Here is an 8,751-nt window from a genome sequence, read left to right as displayed (position 1 = left end):
GAGTAAGTCGCTGACTACAGAACCCGCAGTTGAAAGAGGCCCTGTCAGCTCCACCGGACACCATCAAACTGAAGGAGCTGTGGGGACACAGTATAGAGGAAAAAAACTGTCTCTTGTCCCAACTGGGTATTAACTTGCCTGCCTTTTGGTTTCACAGACAACACTAAAGTCTCACCCAACATCAAAACTTCTTTCTCACCCTGCATTAATTAATGTTCATAGGAAGCCATTGGCTGGGACTGAGCTCCTGTGCTAGGATCAGGAGACAAAGCCACGCTGGAGTTCCTCACAGCAAACCAAACGGAAGAGTGTTACCCTGACCACTGACATATGAGGAAACAGCCTCACTTTCAAACAGGGCATTCATAGCCTAGGAAGTCCACTTTGTCTCACGTGTACAGAGGGTCATCTGGAAGTGTACGCTCTGCCTTGGTCATCTGGAAGTGTACACTCTGCCTTCTTATCTGGTTCTGCTTTCTTTGTCCCTGCCAGGCCAAGAGACCCCCTCAGTTCAGCTCACTGGACGATGTCCTATGGAATAAAAGGAAGAGTTACCTTGGAACATTAATCCCAAGGAAGATTTCTTTCTAACCACAGTTGGTTATATGATTATGTGTTGACGCCTACATCCATAAATTCTTTGAGCCGGACAGTGACTAAGGATTTAGCCCCAGCAGGCACTGTCCAGAAGGAAGGGGGAAATGCTCTATCTGCAATGACACAAGGAAAAGCTCTTACTGGGCATCCAGGTTGGGCACAGCTGAGGACTGGTGCACATACACCCCAGGCAGCTTGTCCAGAGTGAGTGTCCACACCACCTGGGGTACACTTGAACACCTTCCATAAGCAGGTTCTACTTAGCTCAGAAGGAAGTGATTCTGGTGAGGTATGGGAAAGGATCTTCAATCTTGATTTCAGCCTGCTGAAATCCCTCACTGAATCCACTGGACCGTTTTCTCTGGGAAAAGCAGTCTCCCAAGGTCTAGCCAGAGTGGCTGGAAAGAAGAAACTGGTTTGTGTATCTAGCCTCACAAACATAAGGCCTTAGTATGCTTTGAATAACAAAGACCCCCCTTACCTACTCATCTAAACACAGAGTGGTAAAGGCCTTCACAAAGGGGCTATGTACTACATGCAAATTACCACAAGGAGGCAGTAAAGGCTCAAAAAAAACGGCACCTGCCCAAGCCTGTGAACCCTCTTTCCTTTTCCCCAGGATTATGCAGTCTGTGGTCATGGAATAAGGGAAGCACAGGGCAGAGCTCCCCCACGGGTTTAAGTGTGGTGTGCATATGACTGAAAGAAAGGAACTGAGCAGAAGGTGTCTGGGAAAGGTTCAGGAGACAGGTGGGACTTGGAAAGGCGAGTCAGATTGGATCCATGCTGGGCCGACAGCTGGAGAGATGGTGCAGAGGAGGCGTGTTCACGCAGGGGAGGGCCGAGGTGAGTAAAGACACTGGACACCACTGAAGCCGGGTTTGCTGAGAGTCAGTGCGTGTCCTGGGTGCCAAACAGAGTCAGGCACTGGACAAGGGTGGCCTCTGGGGACCCAGCAGAGTGTCCAGTGAATGAGACCATCTGCAGGACAATGGCCAGAGGCAATGCTTGGTCTTAGATCGCCAAGTACTGGAGTGTGAGCTTTGGCAAGCAGAGTGAGAACACACAGCTCAAGGAAGAGGGTGGGTGGCTCCTGCTCCCCGGTAAGAGTGTGGAATGCTGTTTCTTAACAAGATGATGGAAGGCAACAGTGACCTAACTCTTTGCCCTTGGTGTGACTCCCACACATACACATCATCAAAACCGGAACCTTCAGAAAACTTGATACAAGCTTTCAATTTAAAGACTTGCAATCTGACAGAAAAGAAGTAAGCAAGCTAAGAAAACGTAGTTGATGCTGAACCCGGGGCTTTGACCTCAGTGCTCCATCTCATATCTAGGCTTATAGTCTAGTAGAGGGAGAAAACCGTGACATTGGGTAGGGGATCAGTGCCCCGAGATTGCTCAAGTGCTAAGGGAGGGCGGTATTCTAGCTGGATGAGGGAAGTAGAAACTGTCAGCTTTAGTAATGGATAATGACAGTCACGGGACAGGCCCCAGGCCCTGCTCAATATCCTATGAAAAGCAGTAGGTATTTACGTTCAGCTTCCTGGGGCAGATGAATTTGAAAAGATGAGGGGACACCCCAAGAATCCAATAGTAAGATGGATGTCAGGTGCATGTGACTGCAGCAAAATGGAATTCAGGTCTAGTGAGGCAAGCTTGGGGCGGAGTGGACGAGACACCAGGGAGGAAAAAGGTTCCTCACTGCTAACCCAGGGCTCATTTGCTCCAGATAGAAACCTGACATCACACAGCCCCCTCTGCTGGTTAGTTATAACCATGGTCTTGACTTGACCTGGAATCTCCTGGGAAGACAGCCTTTCCAAGGAATTATGTAGAACAGGTTGACCCCTGTGCATGTCTGTTCTTAGTCAAGGTAAGTCGGTGTGAGAGCGAAGACACCTACAGGGAGCAGAAGCCGCAGGCCAGCTGCATGGATGCATTTGCACCTCTGTGCTCTTGACTGTGTATGTGACCAGCCAGTCTCTGCCTTGATTTCCCCAAAACAATGGACCATAACCCGTGACAGTATGCCAAATAAAACTCTCTCCCCCTTATGCTGCTTCTGGCCAGGGAATTTGTCACAGCAACAGAAGTGACTTGGGCATTTCAGCAAGCCTTATAAGTCATCATTATGGGAATCGGGGTGCACTCGGGAGCACATCAGTAAGAAGGGCTCCTTCACATCACCTGTAAAAGAGGGAGCATGATAAGGAGAGAAAGGAGGGAGGGAGGGAAGGAGGAAGGGAGGGAGGAAGGGAGGCAGGCACAGGAAAGGAGATAGACAGACATGAGAAGACACAGAAGACTTCCATGAAAGCAAATATCAGCTACAAAGGAACAAGAAGGGAAATTTAATAAATTTCTAAAATAAAATAATATCCATGGCACTGCTGTGCTATTAAACTTAAAAAAAAAAACAAGGAAAGTCTGACTTTAAAAGTTGATGTACCTTTGTACCTCAACTCTTCAACTCACGGGGGTGGGGGAGGACACCTTCAGGGAAGTAGGAATCAATCCTTCTGGAGGGAAGCACTTTGTACAACATTGACATTGTGAGGAATCCCGCACTCCCACCTAAGTCAGGGTCTCCGTAGAGCCCTGGCTCTCCTGGAACTCACCAGGTAGACCAGGCTTGTTCTGCTCACAGAGATCCACCTGCCTCTGCCACCTGAGCGCTGCTATCAAAGTTTTGGGCCACCACAGGGTGGAAGTTCTCTCCCTTTTTGGCAGTCAAGAATCTCACATAAAGGTAATGAGCCTGGACTAGAGACAGTTTTCTGAGGCCTGAGAGGTGGAGGAAAGGGGAGAATGCAAAGAGAACACCCACTATCCCCAAAGGCAGGGGATCCTGGGTTTCTGTAGACTTGGTCAAGGATCTGCTCTTCAGCCCTAAGGCTCCCTGTCAGTGACAGGCATTTTGGCTCCTCAGCTGTGGATTCGAGGACCTACACCAATGAACCAAACCCTGCCCCCTGCCAGCATGAATGCCGGGGCCTGCAGGAGCCTGAGGGCTGGGGCTTGAAAGCATCCTGGCATGGACACTGGCCGTGGAGGCAGAAACCTCTAAAGCACTTGGTTTTGTACTTGCCGGAGTCTGGAAACAATTGTGTAATTAATTATTAGAGCACCTCCTAGTTCTCTGGGCATGGGATTGGTGTGCAGGCCCCTGTGCTTGGCTGAAGGGTCTATACGGGGCCCCAGACTTAACTTTACATTTAGTGGCCAAAATGTGCCACTAATGCCAAATGTGATCAACTTTCTTCCAGCCTGACACAAGAGACTCCTCCAAGTCCCCACTCATCAATGAGGACACGGAGGCTTTCGAGCTGAAGGGACTCCTCAGGGGTGGTAGTGTAGATGAAAATGGCCCCCATACGCTCACAGGGAATGGCACTAGTGGGAGGTGTGCCCTTGTTGGAGGAAGTGTGTCACTGGGGGTGGGCCATGAGGTTTCAAATGCTCAAGGCAGCCCAGTGTCTCTTCCTGCTGCCTGCTGACCCAGATGTAGAACTCTCGGTTCTTTCTCCAGCACCATGTCTGACCGCACGCTGCCATGCTTCCCACCATGATGACAGTGAACTAAACCTCTGGACTGTAAGCCACCCCAATTATATGTTTTTTTTCATACGGTTGCTGCAGTCATGATTTCTCTCCACAGCAATAAAATGCTAAGACACCAAGTCATCAGCAGCAGAGTTGGGCTGAACCCCAATTTCTCTACTCATTTGCTAGAGAAAAAGCTAGCATGTCTAGCGTAAAAAGGGGGAGACTATAGACCTGTGATCACAGGGCTAGGAGCACACACATCTGGGGAAGGGGATGCAGCCAGAAGCTGAGGGATTACTTCACATTATCTGCCTTTACCAACCCTGGAACATGCTCGAGACACAACCTACCTCCACCAGGGCTGCTGTAGCCTGAACACATCCTGTTTCTTTATCCACTGTCCCCATGGCATGCCCCCACCCTGCTTTGAGCTCCCCTTTTCCCAGGGAGTTGTCAGGCTCCAAGTAGGGTTGACGCTTCTCTGCTTCTCCCCACCAGGCACCTGTCACAGGACAGTGTGGTTACTCAGTAACTCGTCTGTCAACTTCCTCCTCTGAGGATTCTGGGAGGGCACCACATGAGCCCTGCCCTTGCAACCCATACTCAGCTAGTTCTCAAACCTACCCCAGAATAATGTTGAAGGGAAGGAGAGAGAACTGGAGGGCAGGGTGAACAGGGTGTTTGGAAATGCTTTGGAGGTTGTCTCTGACCCCACCTAGAATGAATGCTGACTTTGCCAGCCCTCAGCTAAAAAAAAAAAAAAAAAAAAAAAGAAGAAGAGTAGGTGAGGCCTTGCTTCCCGGAGGCCTCAAAGACACCAGGGGACGAAAAGATGATTTGTCTGCTCTGCCTCCTCCAAAGTGGGGAAGACCCATTTTCTGTTAAGTACTGAATCTGTGTGTCGGTATGGTGCATGAGAGCAAAATGATGTGGGGAATACAGTCTCCCACTTCTCCACCCAACTGGCAAACGCACCTATTAGGAAAGGGCCACTGTGCTCCTCTAAGGATGGTGAAGGACTTGGGGCAAGGAGGAGCTCAGGAAAGTCAGCCCATTGCCTGATATGTAGCCTCGTAAGTGGCAGCGGCTCAGTCAGCAGGTCATGAGCTCCCGTGTTTCCTGGGTGAGAGTAAAGCCTTTGATGATTGTCACTAGACTGGTACAGAGAGGAAAGCCAACAGTGGTGGTGTCTGCTTATCAAACGGGCTCTTAGAAAGGCCAGAGTCTTGCTTGAGACACCTGCTACTTGTTGGCAAACATCTATCCTGCTCACCCCGATTAATTGATAGCCAGATTTAGATAACGAAGCCACAAGTTTAGTTAAAGCATGTCTAGTCTAGCCTCCAAGGTGAGAACTCCAAGGTGTGCAGACAAAGTAACTCTTGACCATGATGGCTGCCCCATCAGCACTGGGCAACTCTAAACTGATCCCGGGAAACAGCACACCAATTTCCTACTTTTGCTTGTTGTATGGTCTGTAAATTGTTATTGAGGCTGGCCTAAAATTCATAATACTCCAATACCACCAGTCTCCCGAGTGATGGGATCACAAGTATATGCCACCACTCCTCGCCGACTCTGCTGCCCTCCGTGAAGAGAGGCTTAGCTGTGGGTTGGAACAATGCTTGTTTATGAAACCCTGGGTCCAGTCACCAGCCATGCATAAAACCAGGTGTGACAGCATACAGCCATCATCCAGTACTTGAGAACCGGAGGCCAGAAGAATGAGAAGTACAAGGTCATCCTTTACGAGGCTCGCCCATGCTCTGGGTTTCTTTTCGGTTTCCTGAGATGCTTGTAGGACTAATAGCCGCTCCGATTAAAGTCAGGCTTGGTGAGAAACACAGCTCTCTCTGCCTCCTCTATGCCTGCCCGTGGCCCTGGTGAGTAGGGAAGTCACTGTGAATGTTACAAGTTACAGTAATAAATTCTCAGAATTTTTTCTTCAAGATCTCTTCCCTAGGAGTTGCTAAGTCGGTGTTTTCATGTGGCTAGGCTCAGGTTAGCCAAGGCCGTCAGTGTTGCTCAGCCCTCCTAACTAACGCTGAAACCCTTTAATCCAGTTCCTCGGGCTGCGGTGACCCTCCCCAACCAGGAAATTATTTTCATCACTTCTCCATACCTGTAATTTTGCTAGTGTTAGGAATCATAAACACCTGCGTTTTCCGATATTTTTAATCAACCCCGTGAAAGGGTCGTTCAACCCCCAAGGGGATCATGACCCACAGACTGAGAACCACCGCGCTAAGGTGAGGTCTCTTAGGAATTATCCATAATCATTAATACTCAATAAAATTATTGAGAGCCAAGGCAAAAGAAATTCTGTTATGAGATTTCAGGAATACATATTATTGTCTCCTCCCTTCTCGATAACTAATTTTTCTTGAACCTTCCATCAACCACCACCATCCACAGACTGCTAGCTCTGGGAACGGGGAGCAGTGATAGGAACGTGAAGACATCCCCATACCCCCGACAGGCGCCCTAGCCTCTCTGCGCTGCACTGAGTTACTGTGAAGAGCATGCAAACTATGTGAACTTTCAGTCGGTAATCAGTTCCGGGATGATCCGGGGTCCACCAGTGTTCTAGTGCCGGACTCGGCAACTTCAGCAATTGTGTCTATGCATAACCAAGCCCTTCGGAGACCAGAAGACCACGAGTGAGTTCCAGACATCCAACACGGAAGTATTTATACTGGTGGGGATTGCCTTGATGTGATTCAAAGTGTGCCCTGGTTCTTCCCTTTGGAATGAGAAAACACGTACCTTATGTTTTTTTTTTTTTTATTATACTGGAACCCACAGTTAAGAGGCTTTGGATATTTTAAAGAGCTGGAGATCTCAAGGTGTTTGAATATTTTAAAGATGGCTGGGCTTTTAAAGTTATACTGCTTTATATTATGACATTGAGATCTTGGTGACAAAAATGAGGGAGAATGTTGGCTTACTAGTGGTGTGTTTGGATAAAGAAGAAGGGGTCAATTGTGCTGGTTAGGCCTTACATACATCATCTGGGGAGAGGAAAACGTGACTGAGAAAAAAAGGCCTCCACAAGATTGGCCAGTGGGCAAGTCTGTGAGGCCTTTTCTTAATACTGATTGATGGTGGGAGGGAGCAACCCACTGTCGTTAGTGACCCTAGGGCAGGTGGTCCTGAGTTAAAAAGCAATTCAGGACAAGCAGAGCAAGCCACAGGGAGCAAGGTTCCTCCATGGCCCTTGCTTCAGTTCCCACCACGTGGTTCCCACCCTGACCTCCATTCATAACAGACTGCGACGGGAAAAAGTCATGTAAACCATGTTCTCCCCACATTGTTTTTCTTCGTGGTGTTTTATCACAGCCATAGAGAGCAAACTAGGATGTGTGTGTGTGTGCACAAATACGTATATGGATTAGAAATTATGAATCAGTGTCTTACTACATAGATCAGGCTGACCTCATATTGGCATTCATCCTGTGGTAGCCTCTTGTCGCACGTCCATCCTCCACCCCCTGCTAGGCTGTGCCTTTAAAGGAACGATCGTAAATATTTCAGGATTATAGCCCATGTAGTTTCTGTCCCAATTACTCAGCTTTGCACAAAAGCCTCCATAGACAGTTTGTAAGCATGGCTGCATGGGTGTAACGGCATTCCAGTAACGTTCCATGCAGAAGAGTCAAATGTGAGACACATAACGAAGAATGACAAAAGACCGATAGGAATTTAATGACAAATACCGCATATTCGTTGCTGAACACCCGGATGCTGTCCAAGGAGCCGCCGTTAAATAAAACAACCTGCAAACAAGGCGATTCTCACATCCACAAGCACACTCACGCGGAATCGGGTACTCCTTGGATAGTTAAATTACTTACTACTTTAACAACAGATATGAAAGAGCACAGCAGGGAAAAGTGTGCACAGACTTAGAACACAGCTCAGATTGTCTATGAACATAGTTTTTTTTTTTAATTTTTACTTTTCACATATATACAGCCTCTAGACTGTTACGCGATCACTTGGCTCAAAGGACTAACTGCTTATCTTCTTCCGCCTCAGAACTAAGTCATTTAAGCCCAGAAACTACGCTGGGATTTTGCTTAGTGAAGGACAGCAAAGGAAGCCTGCTTTTGGCCAAACTCCCCGGGGAAATAAATACTACAAAGGCCTCCAATATCAATCATGAGTTGGAGGGAGGAATCTTTAACATTTCAAGCATGAACCACGGTCACCAGGGGATCCTGAAGAAACGCTATTATTCTAAGATGGAAGACGAGAAATAACCACCTGGGTGCATGGAATCTCACTTGTTGCGGGCATGTTCCCTGAAGAAGTAAGAGAAATGGAGTCACATTTAAATCCACCACCGGAGCAGCGCATGGGTGGCTCAACGGACTCTCCTGCTGAAGGGCTTGCTCAGCGCAGGTATGAACAGAGTAGCTGATTCTCTTGCCCGTGGCAACAGAAAGAACAGGAAGAGAAGTCCAAGGATCTCTCTCGCCATGGCTCCACACCATCTTCATATCCACTGCTCACTGAACCCACTCTCTAAAGTTGCTGATGGGTAACACATCTGATAATGGCCATAACTGTGTGTAATGCTGATAACAAAAGGCAAAAAAA

The sequence above is a fragment of the Arvicola amphibius genome, chromosome 14 (assembly GCF_903992535.2).
Source record: "Arvicola amphibius chromosome 14, mArvAmp1.2, whole genome shotgun sequence".
In the NCBI taxonomy this organism is placed as follows: Eukaryota; Metazoa; Chordata; class Mammalia; order Rodentia; family Cricetidae; genus Arvicola; species Arvicola amphibius.
This window is presented reverse-complemented; position numbering follows the sequence as displayed.